The 21,582-nt window shown below is 36.3% G+C and overlaps 1 protein-coding gene across 2 annotated transcripts in view; it reads right to left on the bottom strand.

The window, feature by feature from the left end:
* The window catches only part of LOC140170290 (uncharacterized), a 51,470-nt gene that overhangs the window by 7,941 nt on the left and 21,947 nt on the right, over window positions 1–21,582 (bottom strand). The gene's annotated exons all lie outside the window — the stretch shown is intronic.

Genomic DNA, 21,582 nt, shown 5'->3' with positions numbered 1-21,582 from the left:
TTTATTCTTGCTGCTTTCTTTACGTTGTCAACGTTTTTTGGTGGATTTTCTTTCTTTTTATGAATGTAGCCAAGCAGCTCTAAGCTTTGAAAGTCATCGGTTACGAAGTACTCCATAAAACGAATAAAACGAAAAATAGATGTTTGAAATTATGTTATCCTTGATTTATGACAGTACATAATTTGATAAAACTTTATCAGCCGTTTATTTTTAAAACTTGCTGGTCACAGCTACCGCGTGACTGTAATGTTAATAGGGATACATATAAATTTTAATATACTTTAATTATTCAAGGCAACTAAGAAAATGTAAATATGGACAACACATACCCAATGTTGACGATGCCAGCGAGACACAGAGTCCGATTTACTTCAAATTGAAACTATGTAGCAAGGCTTATACTACGGAAGCGTCTAAGTGCCACGACTTAGCAAGATAATTATGTTTTAATGATTGTGGTTTTGTAGCCTTGCGGGGCAATCTAGTTGGATATCCAAATTTCGCGGTTGATAGTTCTTTGTAGCCCTGCGGGGCAATCTAGTTAGATTTACCTATTAAGTGGTGGTTGTTGGCGGTCTTTCGCGGTTTGTAGTTTTAATTTCCCTCATTCTTCATGCCCTACCCTCTATCGGGGGTTAATTTATAGTTTAAGCTCGTTGGATAACTATACTTTTCGGTGTGTGGTTCTTTGTAGCCCTGCGGGGCAATCTAGTTGGATATCCAAATTTCGCGGTTGATAGTTCTTTGTAGCCCTGCGGGGCAATCTAGTTGGATTTACCTATTAAGCGGCGGTTGTTGGCGGTCTTTCGTGGTTTGTAGTTTTAATTTCTCTCATTCTTCATGCCCTACCCTCAATCGGGGGTTAATTTATAGTTTAAACTTGTTGGATAACTATACTTCGCGGTGCTTGGTTTTTGAAGCCCTGCGGGTCAATCTAGCTGGATGTCTCTATTGAGCGGCGGTTGTTGGTTGTCTTTCACAGTTTGTGGTTTTAATTTGTTGATATCCAAATTTCACAGGTTGTGGTTCTGTGTAGCCCTGTGGGCCAATCTAGTTGGATATCCCTAGTGAGCGGCGGTTTGTGGCGTTCTTTCGCGGTTTGTGGTTTTAATTTCTCTACTTGTTCAGGCCCTGGCCTCTGTCGGTGGCTAAATTGTCTTTTAAACTGGTTGGGTATCCATATTTCGCGGTTTGTGGTTCTTTGTAGCCCTGCGGGGCAATCTACTTTGACATCCCTATTGAGCGGTGGTTGTTGGCGGTCTTTCGCGATTTGTGGTTTTTAATATCCCTCATTCTTCAAGCCCTGTAGTCTCTAGGGGGGATAATTTATAGCTTAAGCTTGTTGGATAACCACACTTCTTTGTAGCCTCGCGGGGCAATTTAGGTGGATATCCAAAATTCGCGGTTTGTGGTTCTTTGTAACCATGTGGGGCAATCTAGTTTGACATCCCTATTGAGCGGCGGTTGTTGGTGATCTTTAGCGGTTTGTGGTTTTAATTTCCCTCATTCTTCAAGCCCTGCTCTCTATCGGGGTTTCCGTGTGTATGTGGTCATGGTGGTGGGGTCAGTCCCTCCTTGCAATAGGCATTTGGGTATTTTTGCCGCTTTGCTAATTTGTCTTTACGTATGACTTTAATGGCCTTACATATTTGGTTGTCTCTTTTTGGATACGTTTTTGTCCCTGTTGGCCTTCCATACTAGTGGAACAATACTTTTTCACACATATATAGACAAATCCAAATACACGCATTCCTGCACCTGACTAGCAGCACAGAGAACCTATTCTTGAGAGGGCACTCTATTCATGTGGTTTCTTTTCCAACGCTAAAAGATCACGAATTTTGGTGGTTTGCAAATGAAAAGTGTCCGCACTATCGATTGATTACGTAACTGTTATGAATAATTTATTAGGTTTTTCAATGCAATCGCCTCGACCCATTAATACATATTATCTGTATTATCAAAGTAATTGGAATAGCTATCCGGTGAGTTCACTGAACTACGCCCTAATACTGATGGCGTTTTAATGGCGTTAATCCTCTCCATACACAGATGAACAAATACAATAGATGTCCTATGTGACATGTTATACGTGATGTACAAAAACCTGAATATCAGTATTCGTTTGTGCATATGAACTGCACGTTTGCGTTGCTAAATATTACTCATTATATATTATGACAAATATTGGTATTATGACAATACGGTATATACATGGCGTCAGGTCAATGTTCATCATACCCCGTATGTTTTTTAAAATTTACTCATATTTGAGACAAATTGCTGTGCCCATTTTATAGGTGCACAGGTAGATCCGTGTTGTTTTTTATTTTCATTTCTTTTTAATGAAAGAATTAAGGTTTTCCACTGCACGGGGGCCACAAGGGTGATACTAATTTTAATGCTATATTTTCAAAACGAATACGTGTTCCCGGTTGGCTCTATAGCGATTTCACAGAAAAGGTATTTCTAGTCCCGGGGGGGGGGGCACTTCCATAACAGATATGCATCATGTGCCTCAGGATAGACCCCTTTTTCAAACCGGCTTGTACCCAATGACCCCCTTTTTGTGTTATGGTCCTACCTATTACCCAATGACCCCCTTTAAAAAAAATTCATGTACTCAATGACCCCCTGTTTTCTATTTCCTGCTACCCAATGACCCCCCTTTTTATTTCCCCAATTTAGGTGGTATTTGTGTTCTCCTCCCGAAATAATGAGATTTCTCAAATTTCCAAGGTGGCCAAGTTGTTTTTTCGCAGTTTGGCACTTATTTATGTGTACTTAATGATACTCTTTTGGCAATCCTGTACCCAATGACTCCCATTTTACAATTTGTTACCGCAATGACCATCCTTTTTTCAAAGTTTCATACCGAATGACCCCATTTTTTTTAGGTTGTGTACTGAATGACCCCATATTTTTGTAATTGTACATTTGACCTGAATGCCCCCTACTTTTAACATGGCCGAGGCACATCCCTGCCATTTCAGATAGGGAGTGCCCAGCGTCGGACTCTAGCTGAGAGCGTAGCCTAAGTAATTATAGACTCCAATAATGGCTCTCCATACACAAATGAACAAACACAAAGGAGGGTAGTCTCCTCCGTGGCCTGCTTGATTTCGATGGAGCGAAACCAAATTGGCTGCGGAGGAGACGGGTAATTTTGCCATGCAAATGAGCTGAGTGTCGTAGCCCTGCTAGCAGCCTTTAGTTGGGTCCCCGTCGGCTACAATGCATCCAAAATGTGAAATGATTCGGAAATATCATGATCGTCAGGCATGGTGAAAGCATCTGCATGGTGAAAGTAGGCCCTAGGCCTAAATGTGAATAAAAATCAAACATGTTTGTTTGATGAAAAAAATATAATATCACAATAGCAATGGATGTTCGAAATGGTGTTATTCTTGATTTATGACAATAAATTGGTTAATAAAACATTTAAAAAAAAAGGTGATGGGAAGTTTTGAACTTGAGCAAAACTTCTTAAGTGGATTAGAAGTCCATGTCCTTAACCACTTCGCCACGTGGACGTCCCGATATAACGACGTGTGAAAGTGGAGTATTTATTAATATGAATGTATGCTGTGGTCCGGAAAGAATAAAAGAATTGTGAAAAACTTGATTTTTTTGGCGAATGGGATCCAGAATTTGTATGTAGGGTATCCAGGAAAATGCTAGGGTATATTTTGAAAGTGAATCTCAAAAGTAGTGCGGCAGTGACAGCCATGTATGGCTGTAGCAGTGACGAAAGATTCTGGATATCAGTATAATTAGCTATGATTTGCCACTAATTTTGGCTATGAAATACCGCGTGAAATAAACAAGAATGTTTGTTTATTATGAAATAATCGGATTGACTGTAAGATTGGTGTAACTTTTTGAATTAATGAGTTATTAAAATATTACACTTTGGACAGTAAATAAGATTTAGCATGGTTTTAGATATATTTTGTACCCAGCGAAAAATATCATAGAACAATAGCGTTTTGTTTCGTGTAAATATAGTCTTGCGGTGCATCTGCTTATTCTTCTTTATCAGTCGTTTTTTTTAAAACTTGCTGGTCATGCTACCGCATGACTCTAATCGGTTTTTTTAAAACTTGCTGGTCATACTGCAGTTACTGTCCGTTTTCCTATACACAATACACAGTGCTCTCACCATTGACGCGTGACCCCTACAAATGATCTACGTTGGAAGAATGGGCACTTGCCTAGTTAACATCACTGTGTGAAAAATAACTAGCCAATATGTTAGCTATTCTCCAAACTTCTAGCAAATATATTTCTCTAACATGACCTAAAATTACAGCTAGGTTAGATGTTCAGAAATAGTCGCACTTTTGTAAAATATGAGTGAGGGCAAGGCATAGCTAGCCAACTCCCCGTGTTAATTGAATGGAGATTTGACCGAAAATATTGGTATCGGACCGCTCACTTCTGAAGGATGCCACAAAAAAACGGTACAAGCTACATTTTAACTATTCTCTGGCAATCATCATGATGAGTTTCTTATATAGTATGCCGAAATTGGGTACTGTAGGTGATTGACAAATGGTCGCACTTTTCTGATAAATAAGTGACAGTGAACATGAAATATCAGCGCCCATAAACCCAAGTTAGTAGCTAGTTAGTGGAGGCCGTCACGGGACTGATTATTGATTATTGAAGTGCCTTATTAATAGATACGCACGATTTAGGGCAAGAAAAACAAACCGGGACACTTTTGGAACATCATCATCATCATCATCATCATCATCATCATCATCATCATCATCATCATCATCATCATCATCATCATCATCGACATCATCATCATCATCACTTTCTACATTTTTTCTAAACAACATAGGGCCTACCGTTTTAATAAGATTTTTTTCTTGAAATGCATGTAACTATAATTATTGTTTATCACAAAACAAATATAATGCATAAGAAATCGTTTGTTTTAGAGCGTGATGATGAAATAAAACATCACGATTTTCATCCCGAAACAAAGTAATACATAAGAAATCAATTTTTCGTGAGTGATGAAATAAAACATCAAAATTGTCATCACGAAACAAAGTAATACATGAGAAATCGTTTGTTTTAAAGCGTGATGAAATAAAACATCACGATTTTCATCACAAAACAAAGTAATAGGCCTACAAAAGAAATACATTTTTCAAGAGTGATTGAATAAAACATCACGATTTTCATCACGGAACAAAGTAATACATAAGACATCGTTTGTTTGATTGCAATCAACCGCGACAGTTCGTCTCACACACATAACAATGCACTGCGATCAAATAGGTTGATGACAACATTTGATTGAATGGACTGCACTGCGCCATGATTACGTGCACCGGTTCAAATCCTTTGTTTGGAGCCAATCAATAATTTCACGTACATCCTCTATGCAAATTAGAGTTTACACACGCTGCAGCTGGGGTAATCGACCGAAGCTTGTTGCCGTTAGTGATCGAATGCATGAGCTTATTTGCTTTACTGAATCGATTTACTGGATTAATTTCCTGTTAACTGGGTTTAATGCCACAAAGGTCGAATCGCCTTTGCCATGGACCATGACTGCATAATGTCATGCTACCGCATGACTCTAATTACAGCGCTTCATACATGTACATGTATGCTACCGTGTTGTAAGTTCGGGCAGTTGACAGCCCGAAAATATAGATCGGACAATGTTTATTTCAAACGACCAAATCTGCAAGAAAAGCTTTTTACACAATCATGGCGTATAGTAGTTTCTGATGGTACAAAAACCTCAACACTTTGAATTAATTTGGGATGAGGCTTTGGGTCCCGACATGCACGAAGTATCCCTGTAACTAAAATATGATCCATATTAATATAAATTTCCCTGATTTATTGATTGCGAGTTTGTATACCTTACTTTTCAACACATTTTGTTTTATCTAAACCCTACATACACATTTCAAACGTTTATAATGAAGGAATATCATGTTGACATTCACATGGATCAAAGCTGATGAAAATATTATTGGATCCATTCATTTGTACAATACAATGTTCTGTCAAAATTAACATGTTGTTGCAACTTTCATTTGTGCGTTAAATCATGATTGTACCACATCATGAAGTCAACATTATTAAAAGACAATTTACAACATTATTATGTTCTCAGAATCTTCCTTCCTATACTTTGTACAGAGTTGAAGAGTCCAATATAATCAACACTTGGACTCAAAACTTGGACTGTAATGGATAGGCTCACTTTTTCCCCAAAAATTTTGTTTTCTACAATTTTTTGACCAAAACTCATTTTTGACTTGCTCATTTTTGACCAAAATCACATTTTTGACCAAAAATCACATTTTTGACCCAAAATCAAATTTTTTACCAAAAATCACATTTTTTAACAAAAGATCACATTTTTTTACCAAAAGTCATGTTTTGACCAAGAAAAGATTCTGAAAACATAATAATGATAAAATTGGATGGTTTTTTTCACCAAATACAAAATTTATTGGTCTCGCTATGAGTTTAAAAATATTGGAATAATTGCAATATTTTAAAACTCATAGCTCGACCAATAAATTTGTGTATTGGGTTCAAACCATTCAATTTTATATCAAAATCAGTCGACCACTAAATATGTGAATGTGCCTTTAAGATAATAGAGGGAAATGATCTTCCATTATTAGTTTGAATCCTGGGGCTAGAGCATAATAACAGGGCCCTGGTAAGCTATTGGAATTTGTAATCAACCGTTGGAATTTCAATGCTCGCATGCCCCTGTCAATAGCCTGAAATATGAAATAGGTTAGAGAATGACGGCTTCTATATATATACCATAATGTATTGTAAATAGGTTCGTCTCAAGCTTTGTTATAATTTAGCAAATGTGTTGGCGTCTGACTACACTACAATACTGTAGACATAATAGAAGAAAAATTTCCATATGCAATATGGATATAAAATTGGATCGATTGACCCTATATTTATTGGTAGAGCTATCCTAAACAACGGTGTGTGCACATTCAAAGTAAGGGATTTCTAACTATTTTATGTGGTGGAACTGGTCAAGTGTATCCCTAGTGATCGCTACACCCTCAAACTTCAACCCCTTTCCAGTCAAAATGAAATAACGAGATAATATTTTAAAACTCATAGCGAGACCAATTAATATTGGGCGTAAAGCATCCAATTTTATCATTATTATGTTTTGGATCCAATATTTTCACACACTTGGATATATAAGTATAAAAAACATAATAATGCATAGTATTGGATACAGGTCGATAGTCCGATTGGTTCCAAAAGAAATATTATAACCCTAATCCTTACCCTGTCCCTAAATTTAACACTAACCCATAATCTAAGCCCTAATCTTAACCCTAATCATAAATCTTAAAAACAACCCAAATCCTAAACATGACCTAATAATACTAACCCTAATAATACTAACACTAACCTTAACCCTAACCCTAATCCTGACCTAAAATGCAATAAACCCTAACTTTAACCTTTCTCGGACTAATGACCCTTTGGATTAATGGGTTGTTCATATATCAATCAACCCCAATTCGTTTATTATTTTTTTAAATTTTTCCAACCCGTCCGTCTGCCACAATTGCTTCATTTATTGAATTATTTATTAATGCCATCTAGCTTGATTATGCCACCAGTGAAGTCTTTTAAGGTGTTATCTCTGAACGTATATCGCCACTCTCTATAAACCATGCAAATGGTCACCAAAATGTATTCAATTAACACGATATTTCCCACGATAATTTTAACATTTTAAAACTAGAGCGGGTTGTGTGCCCTTTGGGTATTATGATTCTTAATATAACTTTTTCCAGCATTATATGCGCCAAATATCATTAGTAAGATAATTGCATAAATTGTTATGCCATGTGGAATAACTGTTGACGGTCAGTTAATGAAAAACCTCAAGGGCATACTTGTTGAATATTCGCCTTTCAGGTGCTTTTCTGTACTCCTGGCTAATAGCTGGATGATAAAAATGCTTCAAAAATAATTGATTAACCCACATTTGTATTTTTAAATACCAACATTATTTCACTGAATCCTACTTCAGCCAGCCATAAGTACAAAGTTTCCGTGTCTAAACTACTGCCGGACCACACCGTTTTTAGGAGCTCTGGTGTCAAACATTTCTGTGATACATATTTGTGCCTATTATGTTGCTATGAGAAGAGAATTCGATTGGTCACTTGGTTTAAAAATACTAATCTAGCAAATTATTTTGCCACCTCAGCAATAGTAATAGCAATATAAAGTATAATCATTTAAAATGATATACTTTGTAGACACAAACTGCTTCAGAAATTTGAAAAAAAGGAGTAAAATGTGAGAAAATCAGTGGAATTCAAAGTCGCGTTTACTTAATATCAAATCTTCAGAATTCTAACGTATTATTGGATAAGCAGTACGAGCTAATATGCCCAGAAGGAAGGGTCAAAGGCTTGCTTGCAAAAACACTTTCACTCCTATTCCAAGCGTCAACATATTTTCCGCCACCCGGCTCCCAGCAGCAGTAGCAACAACCACACTAATGCAGTTTATTCCTCCTTTATTTGGCATTAAGCATTTACCACTGTTACCAAGTAGCGTCAGAATTACCAAACGAAATGAGGTCTTCGTCAGACTTAGAGAAAGATATCAAGACAAGCTTAATGGGCTATTCCAGAAAATAGATGCACACCCCCTATAGAGGAGTTCGGATATCCGGACTTTTTGTCCAGTTGTGACTGTTGGAAATCCAGACTTTTAAGTGCCCAAAGGCAAAAAAATCCGGCAGAAAAATAGTTTAAAATCAGAAATCCTCAATTTGAGAGCTCATTTTCAATATTTCCGTGATTTTTCCTTCATTTGATTGGATTTCCAAGCTTTTTCCAGTAACATTGGCAACTGGAAATCCAATCGTTTTCAGAAAGCAGACTTGGAAATCCGGACATTTCTTTGATTGAAAATTTACTCCTCTATAGGGGGTGTGCACCTATTTTCTGCAATAGCCCAATACCAAGTTGATGCTGGGTGTGAACAACAGAAGACACATGCATATTACAGATGCATGTGATATGTAAGTACAGACACAAAATAAGTAAAATTGGATTCACAAATGCAAATTTCTAGGCCAGTCTTATTAGTGAATAACTGAAAAACCCACAAGGACCAACAGTAGTTAAATAGAAAACACAAGAAAAGAAATGAAACCGACTATGCCCAGTACAAAAAAATTGGAACAAATAATCCGAAATGACGTTTGCAAAATATGTACTGTTGCCATAGGGGAAAATAGTGCTATAGAAAACACATTCAAGAAATTGAATTAGTCAATTAGGCTAATTAGTTTTTCTGAGTTGATTTTTTTCTACATTTCAATTTAGTGGGAGGCTTTTATACTAATTAGTCTGTGTGTGTTTGCCTTGAAAATATCATGCCTGAAAATTGCACTTTATCTTTGCAGATATTTCCCCTAAAAACACAAATGAAACTAAATAAGTAGATTTCTAGACTACGCACACTTTGCGACCGACATCAAAAATCTAGAATCATATATAAATCGTGTCAGTCAATCATGAAATGGACTGGTTCACGCCATCTGTATTTTGGTGCTGCAACTCAATCACACGAAGTATACATTGTAATAAGCAGGTACACAATTGACAAACTTCTCAACACAAAATTATAAACAAAAACAACAACAACAAAACCGGTGTTACCGTTTTTAAATCTGCGTCATCTGCTTTCTCGGAAAGTTGGGGGAGTCTTAGTCAGAATATAAAATTTCAAATATTATGACACAGAGATCATAATGAATACTGATCATATCAAAATTGTTTGAATTGTACACTTTGAAACTAAATAAAAATGGTCAATGATTTTATTTTTACACTCAACATTTTATGGAATTCGAGTTCACATTACCATGATTACTTTCAAAGCTTGACAGTTTCACTATTTGGGAGACAAATGTCACTTTTTTACCCTTCTGGTAAATAATAAAATTAAGTTTGATTGGATTTCTGTTACAATGAAATGTTTCCAAATGAAGGTTCTCCTTAAATATTCAGGGGAAGTACTACTAACTGAACAAGTACAGGTTGTTTGAATAAATTATTATATCTTGAGTCTGAACACTAACTGCGTTGTACATCCCACAATGTATCAAATGCTACACTACCATGATTACTCTGACATAATTCACAAGCGATTGTGAGGGTTAACGAATGCGATACTGTTTGGTTAACATATCCTTTGAACCGCATTTTGCTTGATCTTTTTTCTTATAAATGTATTACCGCTAAATTATGTCAAAGATGGTTGTGATGATGATGATGATGATGACTGATACTATAAATCGTCTGCTCTCAATAACGCGATTAAATTGTGTATCGTAGTAAGTGAAATATCATATGATAGGTTTCTCATGCGAGATGACCCATTTATCAAGGGTATCTATAACCAATGTATTTAGCCATCCCATTAGGTAATAGCTTTGATGTTGCAAGTGGCGAAACTGATATATGTGACGCGATCAAGCAAAACCAGTCGGAAATATTAAATTTTCAGTTTCTTATAGGTTAGTAAAACGCATTTACAAAGCTGGATTTTGCAGAAAACCCTATTGAAATTGAACAACCAGTTCCAAAGATATGAGAAATTAAAGAGTTTCTAAAACAATCGGAAACAAAAGGAAATGTTTTCTTTGTTTGGCTATATCTCAAAATCAATATTTCCGAGTTCCGACTGATTTTGCTTGATCGCATCACAATTATGATGTTCTTAAGCGATTAAAATCTAGTTATCTTTGCTTGACTGACGCTTGACTTAAGGCGGGTAGAAATGGAGCATGAACTATATTGCACTCAAAGATTGAGACAAATAAAGCTTACACACAAGAGGAGTGGTATGGGTTCTATAATGGCGATCAGAAGGTTTAATATAAATGGTCTAGATGCATGTGGCGAGCGCAGCGAGCAGGAAAATTTGCATATTTAAGTGTTTCCGTACTATTTTCCAAAGCCATTTTAGAGTGTTTTATTGAAAAGGTGCCCCATGAATGTGTGCTAAAAATCGCTTGCCCCCTTCTCGGCTTGCCAAAAATTGCTTCCCCCCCTTTCGGCTCGCCAAATTTTGTTTGCCCCCAATTTTACCCTCCCACCAGGGCTCATAATTGTTGCACAGCCACTAACTTGTCGTAAATCGTGTCTGTGAAAAAACATTAAAAAACGATACTGTTTTGTTCTGAACTGGTATTCCTTCCACATGCTATGTTCAGGTAGCTAAACGGAATATAGGCTAGCAAACACGCTCCCAGCAAACACAAAACGTTTTTAAAGCGCTTTTTTAAACAGGTTATATTTTGGATATTAGGTTCAGGTAAAAATGTTTTAATAACATTAAATGTCTGGTTGTTTAAAGGTCAAGAAAACTACCGCCTCGGTCACCAGTGAGGTCAACAAATCCGCTATTACTGACCATGTAGCGGAGGATAACCATGTGATCAATTGGGATGACGCGAGCATAAAGGACAGAGAGCAAAACAGAAATAGAAGACACATAAAAGAAGCGATTTGGATACGGAAAAGGGGGCCCAACACACTCAACCGGGATGAAGGAAATCACTTCCTGCCGCACATCTATGACCAACTACTAAAACCACCTAAAACAGCGCCACCAACGTCACGCTCCAACAGGAAGCAGACGAGGAGGACTGGGAGAATTGGTCAGTCGATTTGAGAAAGTGCTACGATGTAGCACGAAACGTCATTGTTAGGTATGTTTAACATCATTTTACCAAATAATCAATTGGATTTGTTTACATGAAATTTTATAAATGGTGTTATATGGTTTTGTATGAAAAAAAACACTACCACAATTATTTTAAAAATGTTTTCAAAATGTTATTTTAAAATATTTTTGCAAAATTATTTTGCCAAATATTTTGTCAAGACTTTAATAACTTTTATCTTAGAATATTTGCAGTAAGTTGCCACAAAACGTTTTTGAATGTTATGAAAACGTTATATTACCCTTTATATAACCCGACATTTAAACGTTTTCTGGCAAACATTTTTAATCTTTTGTGAATGACTTCGAAAATGTTTTGTGTTTGCTGGAGCTATGCTTTATAAGAGCATTACACAGGATATATGGCAGGGGAAGGAGATATCTCAAGCTATTCGCAATAGAGCTTGCATGTCAAGAATATCCGCCGGTAACAAACAACATTATGACTGTATTCCAGAGACCTGAATAACCAACATTCAATTTTTTTTACACGTGTATTCTTCAAGTGGTATCAACTGTATTGGATATTTACAACCACAAAACATACATCTTACGGCAAAGCTAATTATCGTAGCCAAGAAGTGTCATAGTATAGTGATCCATCATCACTCTATGTAATATCATGAAGACATCGCGCATCATGGTAAACCCCCATCAATCAATCTGTTCCACGGTGTTTAAATTTGTACTCAGTGTTCATTGCAATAGGGAAACCACCCAAAGTGACATCTTGTGTGTGCTTCATAAATGACGCTGTACTTCCCCCATATTCCTTGCACTTCTTGCGCCGCATTTAGATAGATTTAGCAAAACGTACAAACATCCAAATTTTCCCGTATGTGATTTGTAGGTCACTAAGTGGTATTTTATCAGAAACAAAAGTCAACCCCGATTTATAAAACACCTGCAGGATATACTCACGATGTAGCTTTTAAACAGCAACAGTTAGGCTCAGGTTGTGGCTTTTGAGCTCCTGACACTTAGGGTTAGTGAATAGCACAGAGGGTGAAAGTGGTATAGTTATGAAGCAATTGCGACAGTTTCCTACGGCTAAGGTAGCAGATTGAAGGATTTAACATTAAGGCAAGTGAGATAACAGGAGCTATATCTTTTCCTAAAGTTAGATATTTAACTCGACATGTGCAGTACATTTCTTAATTTATAGATAAATATTAATACGACCTTAAGAAATGGATCAATGAAGCCAATATATTTGAATGTATATTTCCACATATCTTGCGGGGTTTTTTTTCATTTAAGAGCAATACTATAATAAAACGAAAGTTTTGGGTTCCTTCGAGAGAAATCATGCACATTGGGAAGAAATTACACCCCCTATATCAAGCCTTGGGATATCCTTTATAGAACCCATACCAATCATCTTGTGCGTCAGCTTTATTTGTCTTAGTATTTGAGTCCAAAGACACGGCTAGGTCAGTCTCGATATTCTCCAAGTCCAACCTGCCTGAAGTAGTATTGTTGACCGACCGCGTGAGCTTTTTAGCAGATTGTTTCGGACTGTTAAATTTAAAAGTTAAATAAGCTGCTCAAATAAAGAAAGTCCGCAGTCATGTAACCTGTCCTACACCAAAACCTGATCTTGCTATGACAATTTAATTGATAAGGTCGTATGCAGAATCTCGTTAGCTCCAATTTGATACCAAATTTGTTACCAAACACTCAAAATTCAGAGAGATTGATACCAGTATATGAAATTTGGTGCATTTTCAAAAGTTGCAAATTAAAAAACGGACCAATTGATAATTTATGTTTTGAATTTTTGAATCAGGACCTTACACTATTTTCAAAATCAAAAGTAAACTATTGAGCCTTTTTTGACGCATATTTTTAAAACAAAGAACAAATTCTAAAATTTGCGAGCTCTTGAAAGTACGGAGTTCCATGCTGGTGTTTCGCATTTTGCATAGGAGCCATTTGATTTTGATGGGCTACCTACTTTTAAGTAGCGTATTAAAAAGCCACATTTGGCTTAGAAAATTAAAAAAAATGTCATCATCAATTAGCCAACTCGGCATTTGAAGTTTGCAATGCATTGTAGGACAGTTTTTGCAGTTTTGGGACACTTTGTCCTTTGACCTTTCAGAAAATTCAGAAATATTGGGTTTTTGTACGTACAAAATATAATCTAAAATGTTTTACAGTAATTAAAACAAATATAAAAAATATTAGTATTTTATAAATTAATTATTTTTAATGATCAACATTGCGACCATAATAAGAAAATTACTAATAATTACGTTAATTTTCCCGATATGTCAGAGGTCAAAGTGTCCCAAAACTGCTCTCAAAACCCGGAAGTTAGAATGGCGATTGGGCTTATTAACACGGGGAACCATGTTGTGTTGTAAAGTCTAATCAGAACTTGATATGGCTGTATAATATCAGTATATAATTAGTACTGTCTTGAGTTTGTTCGTATCTTTCTTCTTCAATTAATTTTTAATCAGTTGACATCCTAGTGAGCTCATTCATCCATCATTATATAACAGCTGTAGAATAGATCTAAGAGGAGAATACAGCAAAGAGGGTTCCTGGTAACTTGATGAAGACCTAAATGCTGTATATTATCAATGTTAGGTCATTTATCTACAAAGGCGTAGATCCGGAGGGGGGGGGGGAGGTCGCGCTCATTTGTACTATAAGCTTATTCTGGGCTAAAAGGTGCTAGATACACTATACTTCAAGAAATGTTTTCCAACCCCATCCTCCAATGTCAAAAAGAAATCTACGCCACTGTTATCTACTGATGAGCGTATGGTGACTATTATTTGAAGACGGAGTTTGAATTATTATGTTCCTTGTAATATATCTATGAATATTCTCAATCATCCAGGTAGTTGAATAAAGTTAGACTAGGTTATAAATCTTGTAGTAGTTACAAACAATATAGTGGTTACTGACATGTATTTAGAGTATTGAGACAATCCTGTGTGTAATTTAGGTTAATTTTGATGGACAGGATTTTAAGATATGACCTTGTGAAAAAGTTTCTTTTCTGGCTTAGTGTAGTTTTAAATCCAACATAAAAGATTGAAAGCGTTGTTTCTTACAATATTGTGCGATTTAAAACACCATTTATTTGGTAAAGCGAATAGAAAGGGAAGCAGAATAATTATGTGCCTTTAAATTACACAGCACATTTGTTTTTTGTTTTCTAATATAATCTCACTGCATTCCATCATACCATTGTTTACTGCTTTACAATGTAATCTGTTCAGTGCGTCTGTTTTGTTCAATAACCCAATGATATGTTAATGTTACTCATATTATTGTTTTATCAGAGTGGAAATGCGAATAACACTTACACAACAAGTACATATGCCTCACTATGTCATGCCTCATATGTCACTATTGTGTACACCTTTTTATCAAGAGCTCTCTTCAATCTGTTCTCTTCAATGTGACCTATTTTCAAAATAACACAAACTAACCCGGGCCCCTGGTTTAAGGTGTATGAGGGTGAACCATGGTTTCGGGGTACCGTTTCAGTGATTTTGGTATATCGATTGTTGGGTTTTTAGTGAAGACTAATGTACTCAATTGGGTCCTCTTATAAAAGTAACATTGGCAGCTTTGGGTGCTTTTTCGACAATATGGTATATTGATGAGTTGCAAAATCAACAAAAAGTAGCTGGAGAAAATTAGCATCCAAACGTCAGCGTGGTACATCATCTTACAAATGTTTTTGAAGATACCCCCTGGCAAGATAACAAGTAACTTGTAGTTTCCTATATGAAATAGACTAAAAGTAGATTTTTGCTATTGTATACACTTGCTATTAGCAAGAGCTAATTTGGAACCCTTCCTTTCCTTTTCAGTGACCTAGTTTCAAAATAACACAAACACACTAGTAAACGCTTTCCTCTTTTTAGACATTTCTCATGTAGTCCAACCAATTCATGTTTACCATTACTCACTGTTTTAATGGTATCCTACCACAAAGCCATGCCATTGCTTTAATGCAAAGTGCCGTGGATTGACAATGCCTCGCAATGCTTCTTTTGTACTATTGATACCCATGTTGCTACAAAGATAATATAACCTCACCACAACATCTGAGTAACCTTTGTTCAAGATCTCGCGAAACATGTTGAACTAAAATTATTATCTCGTAGTGAATAAATAGAAGCGTATTTTGAACGAAATACCATTTACTGGAAATATAAAGAAAAGTAGAGTGTGTGCTCATAAATTTAGTTTACCACTTGTTTCGTCATTTTCTGTAACTGTTTATACACGTTTAAGTTCAACACTTTACATCCTTTATTATTTCTGTGCACCTGAAAAAATGGGTCCGGTCAAATAGCCTCTGCGGCAGATTGTGGTCTTGTGACCTTAAATATAACGTCATGTGAATTGTTAAGTAACGCCTCTGCGGCGGACTGTGGTCTTGTGACCTTAAATATGACGTCATATAAATTGTTTAGTAACGTCAAAAAAGATGTGATGCTCTGCCACCCCCACCCCAAGATTATCCGAAGTAGGGATTTTATTATTACGGCATTTAAGACTTTAAATGACGCCATAATTAAAGGGAATATCAGAACTTTGTTCGTAGATGGCACTAATATCTGCTGAAGACTCTCTTCGACCTAGCAAAAACGTTCCAAGAGAGGAAACATTACACAGTGTTGAGGGAAAATCTAAAAAAAGGCGCGACGTTATTAGTTGCTGATCTGCGCAGTAGAGCATTTTTGGTCTGGTTGACAAGACGTCATAATGTCTGGTCTTCAATTATTTTTCCCAAAGGGATTATTTCCCGGTCCTTGTAATGACCATTTATTACTTTGTCATATATCTAAGGGCAATATGATGACCTTGATCTGTCCAGCTTTCCAGAAAGTGACCTTTACTCTAATCTTATAAGCACTGCCAATACAATTGTTTTAATGATATGTTTGTGTCATCGATGCATCTGGCTTGACTTTAATCGATACCAGTATAAAATGTTATGTCATATCATCCAAAGTCAAAGGCGGAAATTTTGAAATTGAGATACTTGTAAAAAATAGGATAGAATAAAAACATAAAAAATAAAATACACAAGAAACCATGCAACCAAGTATGCTAGGGATGTAGAGATTTCAGGGAGTTGATGATAAAATAATGGTGATTTCAAAATGGCCTGTTTTAGCCTAGTCAGATCAGGTTACAAATCATTCTGACCTTTTATTTCACTTCTTGGAATGTCTTTGTGTAATGATTTAAACATGGCTTCATTGAGTGAATAATTTTATAAAACAGCGCAAAGATGACAAATTTGAAATGCTAGCGAACACCAGTATTAGCAGCACAAAATGTGAACCTTTAACCTTACTATTAGCATTTACCTGACTTCTAAAGCGATCCAATCCTTTAAGTGGTACATTATGGTATCTACCATTAGTTTTTTCTATTAAAATATTTGGTCGTACTTATTTCAATATGAGCATTTTGTTTAATGAATTGTGTACACCCTACGACACTGTAATAATATAAAGTGTCCGGCAATAATAATGTATTATAACATATTAATTAAAAAAAAAATGATAATGATAAAAAATTATAAATATTAAAAGATAATTAATTAATATTAAATAAATTTTACAATTCTGTGCTACTTTTTTCCTATATTACGCACTCACAAATACAAGGGACGATTTCATTTGGTAGGCTTATTTATTATATTACACATATTATTTAATATTAAATAAGGGTATAATATAGTGATAACCGTAATAAGGAATATTAAAGAACGACAAAGAAGTTTAATAATAACATGATTAAAGTACTTCACATAATAAAATTTGCATTAGAGCAATATTTTTGACTGACTCGATCTCACTGAAATATCCATACAACGTAATAAACAAAATATCCGAAGTAATGAAATAAAAAATATTTGAAGTAATAAAATTGTTGGAAAGAAGCTGTGTTCCTACGAGACTTTCATTAGAAGCAGATTAACTATAATGAAACACAGTATATATTTTACAACTATATTGGAATTTACGCATCAGGAAACGCGATTTTTGGCCCTGGTAGAGAAACTAGCGATGTGTCATAATTAATCAAAATTTGTGGTTATCATTTTACAGAATTTCTTGAAGGAGTTCACACAATGATTAACACAGATGTCATGGTCATGGGTACTGAAGCAAGAATTTTGACAAACTGTCAAAATTAATTACATAGTTGTTACTTCACCCACCTTAAACTTACGCAGCGGAACCGTTTATTTGTGACGTGGCACCACAATATACTATGTGACAAGTTGAGTGTAAATAAGACGCTTTTGAGATATTATGTAATATATTATACTCCCTGCATAAATCTATTGCCACCTGTGCTAGAATGGCAAAGAGGATTAAGATACATATTTATCTAACCTTTGCCCTACGACACAGTTTTTGATGTGATTATTTTATTAATGTTTCTAACCAAATATTTCTTAGTTTTCAATTCTAGACCTTAAAAACACAAACAGCTATCACACTAATATACACATATATTTTCAGCTATTTTTAATAATATTTTATTTTATTTTTCACATTTTGCATTTTTCTGCCTTTTTGTGGTTTTGTTTCTTCTATTTGTGTGCATATTGAGGGCGTCATTTACATATGTTTTAAATTTGACTTAGCCCCAATGAATATGAGTTATTCCTTTATTTCATGATGAAAAGTAGTTTGAAATGTGTTTGTTATATGTTACTCATTTTTATAATGTTTTAATGCCATTATACAAGTGCTTGCCATCAGTGTTCAACTTTGCTTAATAATGAGTACAGTTCTACATGCCAGCAAACGACCGTGACGAAGGATGGGTGGTGGTGAGGGCGCTTGTTCCAAACATCTAGAGATTTCGTCCGGCATATAAACGCCCGTATTTACACCCAAATGGCTCAAGCAAATTGCAGATCCATCCTTTCCGTTCATTTAAGTGATAACTAATTTACCCACCACACCTTACCCGGGGTAAGACCATCAAACATCGAGCGTAGGTGGGGTTGTGGTTAAAATAACAGAATATCCGGGGAAAATCGAACATTAGTGGGATTTGGCCGAAAGCTTTTTCCATCTGTACTTTTGTACATACAGACTTTCCCAAATTTGTTGTACGTAGTTGATGCATTGTGATAAATGCAATGTCACAATTTTGTATTAAAGTGTTCTGTTCCAGGATAGAGTAATTTTACCACCGTTTAAATTATTACGATCAAAACTTGACAAATATAATTATGATTGTTCCGAGGTTTTTGCCTCAATTTGAAAAATTGAACTAATACGTAGTGTTACTCCCGGGGTGTTACTACTAGTCCTATGAAAATACTGATAACTAATATAACTAAGGCCAAAAAAAAAGGGTTTGTCTCAAAGCTCACGAGAAATTTAAAAACAAATGCGAAATGCGATTTTTTTAATTCCCGAATTTTTCATGGTATTTTGAGAAAAAGTCTGATTTTCGCCGATTTTTTCTGGAAAAAACTATAAAAAAATAGTCTGTGTAGCTCAGTGGTTAGAGCGCTCGCCCGACAAGCGAGAGGTCTGGGGTTCAAGTCCCCGCACAGGCAGGTATGTCCGGATTTTTTCTCTGGTATATCTGCCTATGCATGTTATGTTTCCATTTGTAAATTCATGTTTAAATGTGCTAGTGTGCGATGCGTAATTCTTCTTTACCCTGTATATTGATATATTAAGAATAACGATTAAGCATCATTAATTTGATCTCGTGCGCTAGTTGTAATGTTTGAATGTTTCCATGTTCCAGTGTATGATGCGTAAGCCTCTTCCTCTGTTTGTATGATTATATTAGGCTGGCGGGTAAGCATCATTAATTGATCTCGTACACTGGTGTGTAATGTGTTGTTTGTACTGTTCACCCTTGACTGCTCATATCCATAAGTACCAGACTTGAGTCCTGTTTATCAGGGACAGTCTGTGTAGCTCAGTGGTTAGAGCGCTCGCCCGACAAGCGAGAGGTCTGGGGTTCAAGTCCCCGCACAGGCAGGTATGTCCGGAGTTTTTCTCTGGTATATCTGCCTATGCATGTTATGTTTCCATTTGTAAATTCATGTTTAAATGTGCTAGTGTGCGATGCGTAATTCTTCTTTCCCTGTATATTGATATATTAAGAATAACGATTAAGCATCATTAATTTGATCTCGTGCGCTAGTTGTAATGTTTGAATGTTTCCATGTTCCAGTGTATGATGCGTAAGCCTCTTCCTCTGTTTGTATGATTATATTAGGCTGGCGGGTAAGCATCATTAATTGATCTCGTACACTGGTGTGTAATGTGTTGTTTGTACTGTTCACCCTTGACTGCTCATATCCATAAGTACCAGACTTGAGTCCTGTTTATCAGGGACAGTCTGTGTAGCTCAGTGGTTAGAGCGCTCGCCCGACAAGCGAGAGGTCTGGGGTTCAAGTCCCCGCACAGGCAGGTATGTCCGGAGTTTTTTCTCTGGTATATCTGCCTATGCATGTTATGTTTCCATTTGTAAATTCATGTTTAAATGTGCTAGTGTGCGATGCGTAATTCTTCTTTCCCTGTATATTGATATATTAAGAATAACGATTAAGCATCATTAATTTGATCTCGTGCGCTAGTTGTAATGTTTGAATGTTTCCATGTTCCAGTGTATGATGCGTAAGCCTCTTCCTCTGTTTGTATGATTATATTAGGCTGGCGGGTAAGCATCATTAATTGATCTCGTACACTGGTGTGTAATGTGTTGTTTGTACTGTTCACCCTTGACTGCTCATATCCATAAGTACCAGACTTGAGTCCTGTTTATCAGGGACAGTCTGTGTAGCTCAGTGGTTAGAGCGCTCGCCCGACAAGCGAGAGGTCTGGGGTTCAAGTCCCCGCACAGGCAGGTATGTCCGGAGTTTTTTCTCTGGTATATCTGCCTATGCATGTTATGTTTCCATTTGTAAATTCATGTTTAAATGTGCTAGTGTGCGATGCGTAATTCTTCTTTCCCCTGTATATTGATATATTAAGAATAACGATTAAGCATCATTAATTTGATCTCGTGCGCTAGTTGTAATGTTTGAATGTTTCCATGTTCCAGTGTATGATGCGTAAGCCTCTTCCTCTGTTTGTATGATTATATTAGGCTGGCGGGTAAGCATCATTAATTGATCTCGTACACTGGTGTGTAATGTGTTGTTTGTACTGTTCACCCTTGACTGCTCATATCCATAAGTACCAGACTTGAGTCCTGTTTATCAGGGACAGTCTGTGTAGCTCAGTGGTTAGAGCGCTCGCCCGACAAGCGAGAGGTCTGGGGTTCAAGTCCCCGCACAGGCAGGTATGTCCGGAGTTTTTTCTCTGGTATATCTGCCTATGCATGTTATGTTTCCATTTGTAAATTCATGTTTAAATGTGCTAGTGTGCGATGCGTAATTCTTCTTCCCCCTGTATATTGATATATTAAGAATAACGATTAAGCATCATTAATTTGATCTCGTGCGCTAGTTGTAATGTTTGAATGTTTCCATGTTCCAGTGTATGATGCGTAAGCCTCTTCCTCTGTTTGTATGATTATATTAGGCTGGCGGGTAAGCATCATTAATTGATCTCGTACACTGGTGTGTAATGTGTTGTTTGTACTGTTCACCCTTGACTGCTCATATCCATAAGTACCAGACTTGAGTCCTGTTTATCAGGGACAGTCTGTGTAGCTCAGTGGTTAGAGCGCTCGCCCGACAAGCGAGAGGTCTGGGGTTCAAGTCCCCGCACAGGCAGGTATGTCCGGAGTTTTTTCTCTGGTATATCTGCCTAT

This window comes from Amphiura filiformis, chromosome 14, assembly GCF_039555335.1.
Source record: "Amphiura filiformis chromosome 14, Afil_fr2py, whole genome shotgun sequence".
NCBI classification, from domain to species: domain Eukaryota; kingdom Metazoa; phylum Echinodermata; class Ophiuroidea; order Amphilepidida; family Amphiuridae; genus Amphiura; species Amphiura filiformis.
The sequence above is the reverse complement of the archived record's forward strand: the minus strand, read 5'-3'. Positions and strand labels throughout refer to the sequence as shown.